Source organism: Vulpes vulpes, chromosome 12 (assembly GCF_048418805.1).
Source record: "Vulpes vulpes isolate BD-2025 chromosome 12, VulVul3, whole genome shotgun sequence".
Lineage (NCBI taxonomy): Eukaryota > Metazoa > Chordata > Mammalia > Carnivora > Canidae > Vulpes > Vulpes vulpes.
In genome coordinates, this window is record NC_132791.1 from 12443828 (window position 1) to 12461466 (window position 17639).

Genomic DNA, 17639 nt, shown 5'->3' on the forward strand with positions numbered 1-17639 from the left:
CAATCCCATTTGAGATGATGGTGGTCACGAGTCTATTTACCTACAAGTTGGGAGCTTGAGCAGGAAAAGGAAGAATTGTGCTAGGTGCCTTCACACTTGGAATCTCATTTAGGCCTCATACCAACCTTCTGGAATGTGTATTAGTACCTTCATATTACAGATTGTGAACTTACAGAAGGTAAACTAAGGTGACCAAACATGCAGCAGTTGCACAGCATGCTGGGGTAATGCATTTCTGCAGACCATGTGGCTGTGTTCTTTCCCTTTCACAGTAGGGCCTCTTCATGCTCCTGTGAGGGCCCCACGCTGCAAGGAGCTCACTTTCATCAGTCCTGTGGCTTAGCAGGAGTGAGAACTCAGTCTTCTCTTCCAGACCACAACATCCTGTGGCCATGTGTCCATCACGCACTGACGCCTTTGAGCCCGTGCATGTACAGTGTTGATAGGGCCAAGGGGAGGGGGAGAGAACAGAAACGCCCCCGGGCCAAGAACCCTTTACAATGGAGCCAGGTGCTATAAATTTCTCCAAATGCATGGCCCTTCTCCACACATGCACATCTGGAACGCCGTATAACCCCTTCCCTCTCCAACCCCCTCTGCAATGATGACTTCCTGGAGCATTTTAATGACTCGCCATTATAAATAATATACTTTACCCTTTCTTGTTAAAAAAAAAAAAAAAAAGCCAGGGGTTTCTGCAAAACCAGCAAATTACTTCGAATCATAATTTCATCGAAAACACTGAAAAAAAAACCCCTCATACCCTGAGGTAGAAAAGGTTCAGGAGATTTATATCTTTCCTTGAACACACAGATTTATAACAGTGGATAATGTACATTCATTTCATCCATATTTATACCTGAATTGATGTGGAGTCTGGTATCCATTACTTTAATCTATGTAACTTGATCATCAGAAATCTGAACCATAATTTTAACACGTATTACAAAGAGTTTCTTTTGGGCTTAAAGGAAAATGACGACAGAGAAGAAAAGCCATTAAGAGCCAGCTGCAGTCACTTACTTGTGCTGCACTTCCTTCTGCAATACATGTAGGTACCCCTCCCCATTTCCCATCCCTTAGCTTCCTGACATACATTCACTCCCATGACTGAAGGGGGAAGAGAGAGAGAGAGAGAGAGGCGATGGGCAGGGCAATTCAGAGGAAATTCATGTAAATAAATCTCTGATATCATGGCTAACCTAGAGCTCACACGGAGGCAGTGGTAATGGGCCGGCAGTAGCCTCTAGTCACTTAGGAGAAGTGAAAAAATGCAGGGTCTGATCAAAGCTTCCCTCTGACAGACAGTGGAAATTAAACCCAGATACTAGTTCTCAAACAGCATTGCTGGCACTCAGCACATGGTTCCTGTCCAACTTCTGAGCACCAAACATTGGCCTGGCTTAAAATTCCAAATGCCTGCCCTGGACTAAAGCCAAGTAGTAGATTTTTGAGAGACCTGGGCCCCAGGATTATATTGGGCATAAGATGAGGAAACAAGACCCTGGAACCTTACTATGGCAACTGTGTCTCAGTGAACTTGCTTGGGTACCATTCCTGGAATTTCCTAAAGTCATGTCAGCACCACGAGGGCAGATCTTTTTGCCTGCTTTGTTCACTGGTGTGATCAGGGCTGGCACTAAGTAGGTGCTTTGTAAATATTCGTTGAATGAAAGGACTTTATTGCAAACCATCCCAGAGCTACAAACTGCAATGTGAGTAGATCTTGTACAATAGCAAAGGATGAAAGCTATGAGATTTTATGAAATGAGGGCATGGTTAAAGGGTGTAATAAGTAATTAAATCTATTACTTTCCATTCTTCTAGCTTCCAAACTCTCTTTCATTCTTTACTACATATATGTCATAATAATGGCTTGTATTTTAGAAACACTTCAAGATTCTAAAGCATGATGTCATTCAAAGTTCATAGCAATCCTGTGACAAAATTATAACTACCATTCCCATTTCACAGATGAGATGAGGAAGTTGAGAAGCAGTTTCCATACCTGCCTTGTGCTACTGGCTAGTAGCAGGAAGCACTAGGCTTTGAGCCTTGCCATCTTTTGATCCCTGGTCCCAAGTTCTTTCTTATACACCACACCACAGCGGTGTGTTCCTGGCAAGGGTAAAGGGCAGAGGGAGTAAGGAGGGCGTGTGAAGAGTGGCTAGAGACAGCTGATCTGGCCCCAGTCAGAACCAGGAAGAGACTGCCAACCCACAAATCACTACGGCTGCTAAGTGCATTTCTCTAGAGTCTCCTGAGGGTGGTTTTAGATTTGACTATGCCTCAAGGGAATAAATTCCAGCTGTCTGATCTTTGAAGTCAGATAGGACAATAATCTGGCTTCATATTTCGCTGGTGTAAACTGATTTTTTTAAAAAAGGAAATCTACCTCTGCAAAGGGGATTAGTAGAATTTCTGCTCTATCGATATTGTTCTAATTTTATTTTACTATAAGGATGTCTCTATATATGTATGCACATATGCACATGTGTATAAACACAAATATATACATATGTATAAATTATCATTATAAATGAGTCTTTAAACATTATAACCAAGGGCGTCTGGGTGGCTCAGTGGTTGAGTGTTTCTCTTTGGCTCAGGTCATGATCCCGGGGTCCCAGGATTGAGTCCCACATGAGGCTCCCTGCATGGAGCCTGCTTCTCCCTCTGCCTGTGTCTCTGCCTCTCTCTCTGTGTCTCTCATGAATAAATAAATAAAATCTTAAAAAAATTATAACCAAAATAAACAATTATTGTCTTTTAGTAGGAGAAGGCTTCTAACTGTAATCTGTCCCCTGGACAACTGGGCTTCTTGAGAGAGCCCTAGGTAATGGGGGAGGGATACCCAGTTCTCACATACCACATTGTAGGCACTGTTAGAGGCATGCAGTGGAAGTTCATAATAGTCAGCCCTGCCATATCTAGATTATCACCCCTGTTTGTAAAAAATGACACTAAAGGTCAGAGAATTTGTGTCTTGGCTAAAGTCCCACATACAGGGAGCAAATGCAAATGTGCTGGGATTTAAGCCCAGGCAAGAGTGTGTGCCCCATTCAATCTATCTTCACCATTAACACATTTCTACCACTTGCATCTGGAAAACAAAAAAGTCTAAATCCTAAACAACTTTAAAAAAAAAAGAAAATTGTCTTAGCTACTATCCCTGGGTATCTTCTTCAAAAAGTTTTCTCTTTTCTCCACACCGAGATGTGAGCATTTCCTCCTTTGAACCCCAAGTTATGACATTATTCCAAATTTATGGAATTTATGGAAATTTATGGAAAACTTTCACACACATTTGATTGGGGCTCTAATCCTGTGAAGCACCGTGGATACTACTGTCACTCCATCACCACTAAATGAATGAACTGACCTCAAGAAAGACCAGGGGTTTAGCCAAGATCAAACTGTGAGCCTCCGCTGACCCACGCACTAGTCAGTTCTGTGGCCCCAAACCCAGAGCAATGCCTGTGGTTTCAAAAACCATTATAATTTCTACTTACTGAAATTGAAAGGAGGAGCAAATGTGTTACGTTTCTCTTAGTCATTTTTATGTGACTCCAATGAGGCTAATGAACTAGCAAGGATTTTGCGGGGTTGGTTTGGTTTGGTTGTTTAAAAAAAAAAAAAAAAACAGCAAGCTTTTATTGTGCATTTGCTGTGTGCCCAGAACTGAGCTGGAGAATTAGACGACAGAACCATGAGCCACAACTCCTACCTTCAAGGGATTAACAACAGAGCTGGGAGATATACCTAAAATCACTAGGTTAACTGGGCCCAGGCTGGCCTGTTGACTCTTAACTGTCCTCGAAGCCAACCAGGTTCCCTATGTCTCCACATCCCCAGAGGCTTGGCTCAGTGTCTGCTATTCAGCAGGCCAGAGCTCCTGCACACAGCTGTGCCCATCTCCACCACACCTGCTGGGCACCTGTAAAATGAAGGCTATCTGGCCACAGCCCTCAAGCTCCTCACTGATTCTACGCCCAGCCACTCTCTCTCTTCTATTCTCACACCTGTTGAATTTCCACTTTATTCCTCTACTTCATTCATTGGGTTTGGACCTGACCAATAGTGCTATGAAGCTTTCATTTATTAAGTCATGATTACAGGCCAGGCATAGTGCTAGATACTTTATACTTGCTCTCTCCAATCTCCACAGCAGCTATGGGAATGAGGAGAATTGTAGTCCTTATATTACTAACATGGAAATAAAGGCTCAAGGCAAGGTTAAGAAAATTGCCTGAGGTCATGGCAGGCAATCGGAGCCTGACAGGTAGCCAGGAAGTGCAGACAAATCCCAAATAAGGGGGAGGACTGGTTACTGTTTTGTTTTGCTTTCAGAGAGAGATAGAAAGAGAAAGAGAATAAGCATGTGTGCTTTCCCAAGCTATAGTGGGGGAGGGGGGGAGGGGGGGGAGAGAGGGCTAGAGGTAGAGAGAGAGAGAGAATCCCAAGCAGACTCTGCAACTCAGGGCAGATCTCATGACCTGACCTGAAATCATGAGTCAGACATATAAGTGACTGAGCCACCCATGTGCCCCTGGTTACATGTATTAATATTTAAAAAAAATACTTTCATAAAATAGCCTTGCTTTTCCCAAGAGGTCAGTGATCTAGCATAAATTGAGGACATACTTTGAGACTCCTGGGTCCAGAAAAACACAAAATAGGAATACAAACAGGTTTTGATGTTACTAGAGAATGATTTTTTTTTTTAAATCTCTTCAGCAGCTTTCAACTACTTATGCCAAAAGAACTTTCATTACATGCATTTACTCTGTGCTAGATTCTTCACGTATAAAACCTCACTTACAATTAACTTCCCATTTTACAGAAAGGCTGGTGTGTGTATGTGTGTGTATACACATATATTTATGGATACAAATATGTGTACAAGTTCATTTAGTGTGTAGGTGAAATAAATGATCTGAGATCAATCAAAATAAAAAAAATGGGATTTGAAAACAGCTTTCTTGACTCCACTGCTGGGGCTCAACCTACTAAATCATTGCCTCTCCATTTTGCTTACACACTGAAATCACCTAGGAATTTATAAAATTCTGACTTTTGCGGTCCCACTCCCAAAGAATTGAGATAATTGGTCTGGGGTGGGGCCCAAGCATGAGGACTTCTAAAAGCCCCCAGATGATTCTAATGTACTCCTAAAATGAGAACTCCTGGGCCCAGAAAAGCACAAAATAGGAATACAAACACGTTTTGATGTTACTAGAGAATGATTACTCACGCCATCACTCCATTTATCGGTTTCTTACTGCTGCAGGGACAAATTACCACAAATGCAGTGATTTGAAACAAGATACATTCATTATGTTGGTTTCTGAAGTTCAGAAGTCTCACCTAGGGCGTACTGGGCTAAAATCAGGGTGTTGGCAGGGCTGTGTTCCCTTCTGGAGGCTCTAGGGGAGAATTCATTTCTTGTCCTTTCCAGCTTCTGGAGGCTGCCCACATTCGTTAGCTAGTGGCCCCCTTCCTCCATCTTCAAAGCGGCAATGCAGGTCAAGTCCTCCTCACGCATAATCCCTCAGACCTCTTCTGCCTCCCTTCCCCCCTTTAAAGACCCTTGTGATTACAATGGGCCCACCCAGGTTATCCACGATAATCTTATTTTAAAATCAGATGATTAATAACCTTAGGTATATATCTGACACCTAATTCCCCTTTGTCATGTAAAGTAACGTATTCACAGTTTATAGTTTCTAAAATGGACATCTCTAGGGGCCAAATTTCTGTCTGCTACAACTGACTAGCAATTTTAAACTAAAAAAATCAGGGTTTCCCTTCTACTGCAGCTGCTCACGGTGGGGAAAGCCAGTGAGTGGTGTGTTCTTGTACAGTAGTCAAGTCATAGCTGCTGGGTATATGAAAACATCTCCCTTCTGTTCCCCTCGCTCTTCTTTCCCACTAGTAAGAAGAGCAGTGAGAGCCTGTCATTCTCTGGGCTTCCCACAGCTGCTGTCACACCACTTGAAAACAGAGCCCAGGTGACCAGCATTCCCAATCCGTCCCGGGACGAGGCAATATGTAAGCTGCCATATGCTCCAGTGGGTTCCGCCTGACGCTGAGCAGGTGTGTGGCATCCGGGCCAAGCATGTGGAGGGTGGCTGATTCACAGAGGGGAGGTACCGTTTTCAATTTACCAGAGGAAGACCTGGGAAATAACAGGGCTGGGTGTGTTTGCCTCTCTCACGCTTCCCAATCATTTCCTAAGATATAGAGGATGGTTCTGGTTTTCATTCTGAAAAATCCAAGGAAGCACTTTGAACATGATGCTCGTGCTGATTTAAAAATTATTCTCCGAGTTCTCCAACATTCAGAATCCATCAATTATCAAGATGCAGAAGCTTCCAAATATTTATAATGACAGCACTATCATTATGTTAAGTTATTATGACAAGAAGGGGAGGGGAGCAGTTTAACCTCAGTCAAGGTGTGTGTTTCTGGGTGTGTGTGTTTTCTGTGCATCAATTTAGGATTCCTGTAACAAGTCTGCAATCAATAGCAATTTCTCACAGAGACCACTGCACTTATGTACCTGAGCATCTTTATTTATAAATACATTTTGTCTGCCAATGACTTTTTAAATTAAATGTATCATCTCTAATGGTGGGTGAGGGGAGGAGAAGAAAAGCAAAAATTAAATGAATGTACTTCACGAACAACCAAAGTTGAGTTAACTGACATTGGCTCCCAAGAATTCATCTTAATCAATGTTATTGCCTCTGCTCCCGTAAAAATGAGTGATTGGGACATATAAAATATGCTATTAACTCTTACCAAAAAATAAGCAGTTTAGATCATTTATTTCCATAAAGTGGCACTATGCATCATATGTCAAGCTGGTGCATTTTCTGTGTGACTGACTTTGGAGACCGAGTTGACAATCTAAGTTCTAATTATTTGCACCCTCCTCAGTCTGTTATTGCAGGACACAGGACTTTCCCAGAGGAGTGTCAGAAAGAACGTTATGTGGGCTGACGGGACGCAGCTGAAAAAAGATCCACTGGGCTTTTTAATGCAGATGATGCACAGTGCTGAGAGGAGCCAAAGGGGATCGAAGACCCCTGATTGGAAGGTTCGAGTGTGTTCCATCTGTTACTCCTTTAGCTTTCCATTAATGCTATGTAAAGGCAAGCGGAGTCACAGCTGGTGAAAAGGTATCTGCTTGACAGGCCCAAGGCCTGACTCTCCTCTCCCCTGTTAGGGTCAGATGTTCACAGGGGCTGTGCAAATGGCCACCTTCTATTTCAGGTCAAAACACAGTTAAGCGCTCTTGTGTGGTCAGGGAATAAGTATGACCTTGCCCAATTTGATGGCCTTGGGTTTACATCCCAGCACTCCCAGCACTCCCACTTCCTCGCTGGGGGTTGAGAGAACATTAGTTAAAGTAAAGGTTAGTGTCCTTATCTGACATAAAATGGAAATGTAACAATATAAATTCCAGTGCTATGGTGAGATGTATCTGTGGGACTTCAGCAAGTATTACATTTCTTCCTCCACATTATCTACACTGTGTATGGATGCAGAAAAGAAAATTAAAAAGAGGCAGTGGTTTATATTTTCGGTGATTTAAAAAATGGAACAGCCATGCAAAAAAAGACCTCACCTAGGACTTTTCAAATGCATTGGGTCTTATTTCCAACATATTTTTCTTAATGGTGTCAAGAGCACAGATCTAGAGCCAGACTGCCTAGACTGGACTTCTAGTGCTACCCCTTACTACCTGTGCAATCTTGGATAAGTAATTGAACCTCTCTGTGCTTCAGTTTCATGATCTGCAACATGGAGACGACACTATTGACTTCACAGGGTTGGTAGGAGAATCAGATGGATTAATAATGTAAAGCACTTGCAGTAGTTCTTGCCATTTAGTGTTGTTTATTGTTATTATTTTCAAAAATATTTCAATATTATTATCTCTACCATCTCTCCCCCTTGCCTAGCTCCACACCTAGGGCATTCACTCATTTCCACTGGGAAGGGGGGCTGTTTTGGAAAGGAAATAAAAGTCTCCTGTTGGTCTTTGACTTTCAAATGCCTAGCTGTCAGGAAAATGGAAATGAGTCAGAGCAGAGTCAAAAACATGAACAAGGCTTCCGGCTGCAAAACAAGAACAACACTAGTGCTCTTGAGGTGGAACAGAGAAGAGAACGGAGGAAAAGCTAGGTGTGGTAGACGTTAGAGGGTATCTAGAACATCTAGTCCTGCCACCTGACTTCACTGACCCTGTGTGGGCAGAGGACCAATGATGGAAGGAATGAGAGGAACCCAGAACATCTGTGGAATGCAAGAGCAGAGGAGATTTGTGCTTCCTTTCAGGGTGGAATCCTTGGAAGAAGCGAGACCCTGAAGAAGGAGCAGCTGTGCTGTGTATCCAAGCAGATTGGGCTGGAAGAACTTCACAAAAACTCTGGGTACCACAGCCTGATAGAGACAATGTTTTATTTGCATCTGACAGGGAGACCAAATTAGCAACTAGAAAAAGCCAGACCTGAGGAAAGTTGAGGAGAAAAGACCGAGAGAGAGAATGACTCCTGCTGATCTCTGTGGACTGAAGTTCAAGGATCAGATGGCACGATGGATGTTTCGACAGATGTCAGCATGGACAGATGACACTGAGGACCACATGCCCCCTAATCCCAGACCATAGCAATATGGTAACTTCTCTGAACTTGGATGCACCTCAGGGAAATAGAGCGGGTACTTCTCAATGGGCTGAAATTAAATTTCCACTCTTTGGATCTTTAAATAGAACCTAAATTGGGTTTCAGAAAATTTTTGAAAAGGTCTTTCTCTTACACACTGGAGTTTATGGACCAAGATTCATACCTGTTACATGTAAAAGGATTCAAAGACAGTACAGTTTTAAATTGATGACTAGATAAGCTACTTATTTTTAAAGTGATTTTCTTAAATTATAGACATCTCGGAACCATCAACATGTGGAATTTAGTAATCCCACCTATTGAAACACATTTTAAGAAATGTATTGTGTGATAGTCCAAATATGCATGTAAAGTGAAATATAATGAGTCCCTACATGCCCATTTCCCATCTTCAACAAATGTCAAATCAGAGTCATTCTTGTTCTTTCAATCTTCCAACATAATTCCACCCTACAAGCCCCTATATTATTTTGAGCCAAATCCCAGACATCATATTATTTCTTTAGTTCAGTAAGTATCCCTACAAATAAGGATTCCTTTAAAGAACATAACTCTAATATCATTAATCTACATAAATATTTGTAACAATTCCTTAATTTCGTTCAAAGTCCAGTGTCTAGTATTTCTAATTTTCTCATAAATGTGTTTTTACAGTTCGTTTTTTTGAATCAAGATCCAGACAACTTCCATACATTGCATTTTATGGGTTTCTTACGTCTTTTTTAAACTTTAGCTTCACCTTTTGCTTTTGTTTTCCTTATAATTTATTTGTGAAGAAATAATTCATTTGTGCTGTTCTGTAGTATTTCTCACATTCTGGATTCTGTTGATTGCCAACTCTATGGCAGTATTTAACATGTCCCTCTACCATTGTATTTCCTGTAAACTGATAGGTATAGCCAGAAGCCAACCTGACTTAGGGTTGATGCTTTGACAAAAAAATACTCCATTGAATGTATTTCCTAATTCCAACAAGAGGCACACAGTGTCTGCTTTTTGTGACGGTAACAACCATTGATTATAATTACCTAGATCCATTATTTTATTAGAGATTTTAGAGATTTACAAAACGGTGATTTTCTAATTCTTTCCTCCTTCATTTGCTAGGTGGCATACTTTTATTAAAATAAATCTCAAGTGATTTGGTTATCTTGAGGTTGTATAGGAGAAGTAGGTCAAGAGGCACCTGGGTGGCTCAGTGGGTTGAATGTCTGACTCTTGGTTTCAGCTCAGGTCATGATCTCAGAGTTGTGAGATTGAGCCCTGCATCACGCTCTGTGCTGGGTGTGGAGCCTGCCTAAGATTCCGACTCTCCCTCTGTCCCTCCCCCAACTGCTCCAGCATATGATCTCTCTCTCTCTCTCTCTAACAAAAAAAAATGAAAGAAAGAAAGAAAGAAAGAAAGAAAGAAAGAAAGAAAGAAAGAGCGAGCAATATTCAATTCTTTCTCTACCAGTTTTCAGAAAAATGAGAATTGGTTCTCAAGCATGCTTCAAAGTTTCCAATAACTTTTTTCTTTTAAAATAAAGTATATTACATTGGGTTTTTCCACATTTTTGGTGTATTTTAATCCATGGATTTATTATTCTTACAGATGCTCAAACTGCTTCATCTTGGACCAGTGGCAATCTCTTCACATTGACTCCTGAGTTCTTTTGACATGACCCCATTAGTTTCTGGTAGCTTCCTTACTCTCTGATATAAGGTGTTTCAAGCTCATCTTGTATATTTCCTGTCACAGACTTAGAATCCGCTGTTTCTCCAAACAGCCCTGTCTCCTCTAGTAGAAAAAGATATTTCCATAACATAATTTGGATGCTGGTGGTGCTTCTTGCTACTGGATTCATTATTACTTCTTAAGTCTTTTCAGTGTACAATGCTCTATGCCATAAATACATACTGATATTTCCAATTTCAAATTATAGGATTTTAATTGAAATTCTTTATTTTATATCTTTTTCTATATTAAAAGTCTTATGTCCTGATGACAATGGTTATGTTAAAGATATATTATTTTATCAAATTAACCATATATATAATATATGCATAATAGCTTCAGAATAACAGTATCAATATTATGACTTAAAAGATTACTATCGCAAATGTTTTGGATTTTTCTTTTACAGTTTCAGTGCATTCATTCATTCATTTATTGTGCATTCCACTAAGGATATATAGACAAATTTGTTTTAAATCACTTTAAAATGTTCTTCCCTATAGGAGTATGCCAACAAAATTATACCAAGTTTTCTTTTTTAATTTCCTGTTTCTGGGGAATTTCTTTTCTTTTTTCATCTTTAAAAATTTATTTTGCTTTGCAATTGTGGAAACAAGGTTTCTAGCTTCTTACCTTACCCTTTTTACTGTTCACTTTCTATGCTTTACTTTCCAGTTTCATCTTTATTATGATCAATATGATGATGAATTGATTTAATGCATAGAAAGTGAATAGTCTATATTTTTAATATTCAGGAAATGGCAGCTATCATTATGGGAAAGGTTTGTCACTAGTTATTGCCTCTAGATATTTCAAATTTGAATATTCTCGACAATAATCTCTTGAGTGGTAACTTTTGGTCCTGATTGAATACTGGTTTTGTATGTTTAAGTAATCTAAAACTGCTTTTTCAGAAATATTAAGGTTCTACTTCAGTACAGATATATTATGGATTTCCACTAGTGCTTTAAATAAAGTGGGCAGGAAAACTGTAAAAATAAAAAAAGTCCAAGTTTTGATGTTAGAAATCCTGGGGGCACTTGGGTGGCTCAGTTAGTTAAATATCTGACTCTTGGTTTTGGCTCAGGACATGATCTCAGGTTGCAAGTGCAGAGTCTGCTTGAGATTCATTCTCTCCCTCTCACTCTGTCCCTCCTCTCTCTCTCTCTCAAATAAATAAATAAAATCTTAAAAAAAAAAAGAAAGGACATTCTGAGTTCAAATCTCAGATTTGCTATTCACTAGTTATTTTGTGGAATAAATCTCTTATCCTCTCTGTGCCTTAATTGCCCACATGTATAATGATGGTGATAATATCCAATGTCACTACTTGTAAGAATTTAACAAACTGATAATATGGAAAGCAAATTACACAATACCTGGAGTATACTGCTATTCAAGAAAAGTTCATTTGATTTTCTCTTTTTTAACTTAATCTATACTGTAACTATCCCACCTGTAATTGAAAGCGAATAGATTTTTCTTTGATCAGCACTTATCAAATTTCTGTTCTGTTTGTTTCTTCCAGAGAAGTCATGCCTGTACCAGCTTTCATCTATTTTCATGCTAGTGTTCACCTCCAGATTTGCTCTTCCCCCTTCTCCACTCTGGTCTTTGCCTGTGGACCCTGACCTTTTATGAGATGTATCAAAGGGCTCCAGTATCCTCTACCCTTCTGTTGAATTTGGTCAACAGGAGCTGTAGCAGGATATTTGAGAGTTTATCAAGAAATTCATTCCTCTAGTTCCCTTCCTTTAAGGCTGCTACTACTTGGCTGGTTCCTCTCTAGAAGCCCTGCATTGTCCCTTGTTGATTTCCCTAAACTCTCCCAGTCCTTTGTAAATAGTCCCTTTATTAAAACCATGTCATTCATCAACTTCGAGTGCTGCCATCTGTTTCCTGCCAGGACCCTGATTGATACAATTTCCAATCAAGAAAATACTGAGATGGTTAATCTAAGAGGCATATTTTGCCCCAATTCCTTCAGTTGTTCTGAAGTCTTAAGCTCACATAAATTTAAATTATTGAAAGGCAAAATACCTAGACTTCAGTAAATTATTCCAAATAGCAAGTCACTCAGTGAGTTTTGTTTTAACCTCTATGCCCTCAGCTTTTAACCAAGGGTCAATATAGGAATTGGTCATATGCTCTCTCCATTCCTGCATCTTCAATAAGTATAGTTGAAAACAGTATCCATGATTGTGGCCAATATCTCTGACATGGTGATATGGAAAGAGCACAAGATTTGGAGGTAAAAGATAGAGGCTGGAACTCTTGGTCTATAACTCACTAGTCACAAAACCATATTTTTCTGAGCTTTAATCTACTTTTCTGTACAATTAGACACAAACACATACACATGTATTAATTTAAAAAAAGAAGTGAGAGAGCTTTTTAAATGAAAGAGCTCCATAAATATTCATGCATATTATGAGTATATTAAATTTCTTCAAAAATTGAGCACAAAGGTTTCTTTACTAAAGAAGTGCTATGTTTCCTTTATTCTGTTGAAAAGAAGCATATGACTCACTGTGATTTGATTTTTTTGCTTTAACTTATAAGGAATAAACGATTAGCTGTAATGTTTCATTATAATGAGTATGTTTTATTAGTATTTGTATATATATTTTATTTCCCTGTACATAATTTTTATTTATTTGTACTTTGATGATATTATGGTATATGTATATTTTAAGGTACATTGAATTATTTTTTGGCAAGAAGATGAGACCTACACAAACAAACAAACCAATACAATTAAAAAAAATAATTTGTCCATAAACATACTACTTCTTGGGTGAGAGACTCTCATTCATTTTTTTTGCAACATTCCTCTTTAATTCTGCACCCAAACAGTGTTTAGTGATGTTTCCAGTCTTCTATGTTCATGATTTATTATCTAAAAATCAGCAAGATTTGCATCTGCCTACCTATAAAAAGATGTTAATAGATATGCTATATTATGTGTAGCAATCCATACACTACGGTTTCTTGGGAAAAAAATAGGAGAAAGGAGAGTAAGAAAAAGAGGAAGAAGAGGGGAAAGAAGAGGAGAAGGTATATATGGAGGAGGACACTACCTTCTTCCTAGGAGTTTTTGGGTGCATTTCAACATTTTCTCGCTTCCTTTAAGGAATGAGAATTTTTCCCTTGTAAAGGATGAGAATCATTCCCATCAGTAGAGTACCTCTACCATCAATGTTCTCTTACTGGTTTCTGTCTACCACATGACTTTGTTCATGAATATTCTGTTCTTATTCTAAGAGAAGAAAGCTCAGTTCAGATCCCTCCTGGCTAACCACCACTACTTTCAGGAGACCATAGCCTTTCTCCAAGCCAAATCTAGGTCTTGTGAGACACCATCCCCTAATTTGTGAAATCAACAGGACAGAAGCTATAAAATAAGCTTTATCTGCTAGAATAAAGTGAAATTCGTGAACTATAGAATTATTACCTTATTTCAAGCAAAAGAAAGATTTTAGGTAAAGAATAAGTATAAATGTGTCTATTGTGAAAAGAAAAATACACTTGAGACAGTCAGAAGTCCAAGTGGAGATGGTAGATTCTTAAACACACTCTCCAGGCCAAACAAAGATCTTATTTGTATATGATCAAGTACGATTTACCAAGGAAGGGGGTTCACTGTCCTATCTGAGACATCCTTTTCAAAGACACCTGCAGTACTATTATGCTACGTAAAGCACCAGGTCATTAAGGGCTCTGTCAATCAAGTGACTGATTCCTCTAGATACAGCTAGTGAATAAAGAAGGCACTTCTCAGTTTCAGACTGAAAGTCACACTCCACCTGCTCCAAGCCCTCGGGTTTTGAGAAAAGGAGAAGTTAACCTAATCTACTTCCATGCTAAAAGAAACATTTGGTTCTTAAAGCCAGACTTTAGGAATTCTTTTGTCCAAGCAGAACCCAATTCTTCAAGAATATCTGAAACACTTCTGGATTCCTTTATCTCTTCATCATAGGATGATCTGGGGGTAGATACATATGGTAACCTGCACCATATTTAACAACAAATAGAAAATTTTCAACTGTAAAAGTCCATTTAGTCCCCTTGATCCTTTAGGTTATTGTTATCACAAACATTACATCTACATATATTATATAACCTGTGAAACAATGTCATAAATTTTGCTTTAATTATGCATATATATTTTTATCACATATATTTTTGTCACAGGATACAAAATAAACATACAGAAATTGGTTGTATTTCTCTTCATTATTAATGAGGTATCAGAAAGAAATTGAGAAAATAATTCACAATTGCTTCAAAAAGAATAAAATGCATAGGAATAAATTTAATCAAGCTGATGAAAAAACTGTTCTCTGAAAAGTATAAGACACTGATGAAAGAAACTAAAGATGACACAAATAAATGGGAAGATATTTTGTGCTCATGGATTGAAAGAATTAATATTGTTAAAATGTCCACACCACGCAAGCAATCTAGAGGTTCAATACAAACTGCATCAAAATACCAATGGCATTTTTTCACAGAACTAGAAAAAAGAATTCTAAAATTTTTATGGAATCACAAGACTCCAAATAGCCAAAGTAGTCTTGAGCAAGAAAAAGCCAGAGGTATCATGCTTCCTGATTTCATACTATACTACAAAGTTATAGTAATCAAAACACTATGGTATTGGCACAAAAAACAGATACACAGATCAAAGGAATAGATTAGAAAGCACTGATATAAATTCATGTATATGTGGTCAATTAATCTTGGACAAAAGAGGCAAGAACATACAATGGGAAAAACAGTCCTTTCAATCAATGGTGCTGGGCAAACTGGAGAGCTATGTGAAAAGAGCAAAACTGGACAACATATTAAAGACTTGAATATAAGACCTGAAACCACAGAACTCCAAGAAAACATAGGCAGTAAGCTCTTTGACACTGGTCCTAGAAATATTTTTTTGGACCAATCTCTTCAGGTAAGGGCAACAAAAGCTAAAATAAACAAATTGAATTACATCAAACTAAATCTTTTGCACAGCAAAGGAAACCATTAACAAAACAGAAAGACAACCTACTGAATGGGAGAAAATATTTGCAAATGATATATTAGATGAGGGGTTAATATCCAAAATATTGAAAGAACTTACATAACTTATGAAAACAAACCACCAATTAAAAATGGGCAGAGGACTTGGCTAGATGTTTTTCCAAAGAAGACATACAAATGGCCAACAGGAATGTGAAAAGATACTCAACATCACTACTCATCAGGCAAATGCAAATCAAAACTAAGATGAGACAGCACCTCACATCTGTCACACTGGCTTTATCAAAAGGACAAAAAATAGTAAGTGTTGGCAAAGACGTAAAGGGGACCCTTATGCACTGTTGGTAGGAATGCAAACTGGTGCAGCCACTATGAAAAACAGTATGAAAATTTCTCAAAAAATTAAAAATAGAGATACCATACCATCCAGCAATTCCATTTCTTGGCATTTGTCAAAAGAAAACAAAAACATGAAGAGATATGAAGCCCTATGTTCACTGCAGCATTATTCACAATAGCCAAAATATGGAAGCAACCTAAGTGTCCATCATGAGATGAGTGAATCAGGATGTGGTGTATAAATACAACGAAATATTACTGAGCCACAAAAAGGATGACATCTTGTCATTTGTGACAACATGGATAGACCTAGATGGTATTATGCTAAGTGAAAGACAAAACAAATGAAAAAACAAAACAGAAACAGATTCATGAATATAGGAAACAAACTACTGGTTACCAGAATAGAGAGGGCTTAGGAGGGTGCCATATAGATGAAAGGGATTAAGAGGTGCCAACTCTCAGTTATAAAATAAATAAAAGGCATGATGTAATATACAGCATAAGCAATATAGTCAATAATATTGTGGTAACTTTGTATGGTGACAGATGGTAACTAGACATGTCACGGGGATCATTTTTGTAATGTATAAAAATATTGAATCACTATAATATACACCCCAAACTAATAGGATATTAGATGTCAATTATACTTCAACTAAAAATAAATATTCATATATATATATATTTTAAAGAGATTAAGAGAAAAAATGAACTTTTCTATTTACCCCATATTTATTATTCCCAATAATTTTCTCTCCTCTTTACTTTAATAGGAAAAGCAATCTACACATCCCTAAAATAATTTTATACGTTTGACATCTGTAGGCGACCGATAAAAAAAAAAAAAAAAATTTACATGACAGGCTCCATATGACCCCACAGTAAGATCCTTGTGCTAAGCTGCTTCCAAATATTTGAAAATTTGTTCCAATTGGATAATCATAACTTTGTATTCCTGTGATGATCCATTTCATGTGTCAATTTGGCTGGGCTATAATAGTTACTCAATTAGAAACTAACTTATGTGTTGCTGTAAAAATATTTTGTAGGGCAGCCCCCATGGCTCAGCGGTTTAGCGCCGCCTACAGCCCAGGGTGTGATCCTGGAGACCTGGGATTGAGTCCCACGTCGGGCTCCCTGCATGGAGCCTGCTTCTCCCTCCACCTGTGTCTCTGCCTCTCTCTTTCTCTCTCTCTCCTCTCTGTGTATTCTCATGAATAAATAAATAAAAACTTTAAAAAATGTATTTTGTAGATGTGGGTGGGCATCAGCTGAGTGTCTGACTCTTGGTTTCAGCTCACATCATGATCTCAGGGTCCTGGGATCCAGCTCTGCATCAGGCTCTGTGCTCAGTGCAGAATCGGCTTGAGATTCTTTCTCCCTTTCCCTTGACTCCTCCTGCTTGTGCTCTTCCTCTCTCTTTCTCTCAAATAAATAAATAAATCTTTAAAAACTATGTTTTGTAGATATGGTAACATCTATAATCAGTGGACTTTAATAAAGGAGATTATCTTTGATAATCTGGATGGGCTTCATCCAATCAGAAGAAACCATTAAGAGCAAAACTGAGGTTTCACTGAAGGAAAAGAAATTTTATCTGTGGATTGCAGATTCAGCTCCTGGCCAATATATATATATTATATATATATATATATATATATATATATATATATATATATATATATATATATATATATATATACATCCAAAATACATATTTTGGAAGGGGCCATTATTTTTGGCTGTAGATATTGAGGAAAGTTCCTAAGAAAGGTTATATTGGGACTTGGAGGTTGTAGAGGTGTTCTCCAAGCAAAAGATGGTAGAATGGCAATTTACAACTAGGTACTGATATTTGCAGG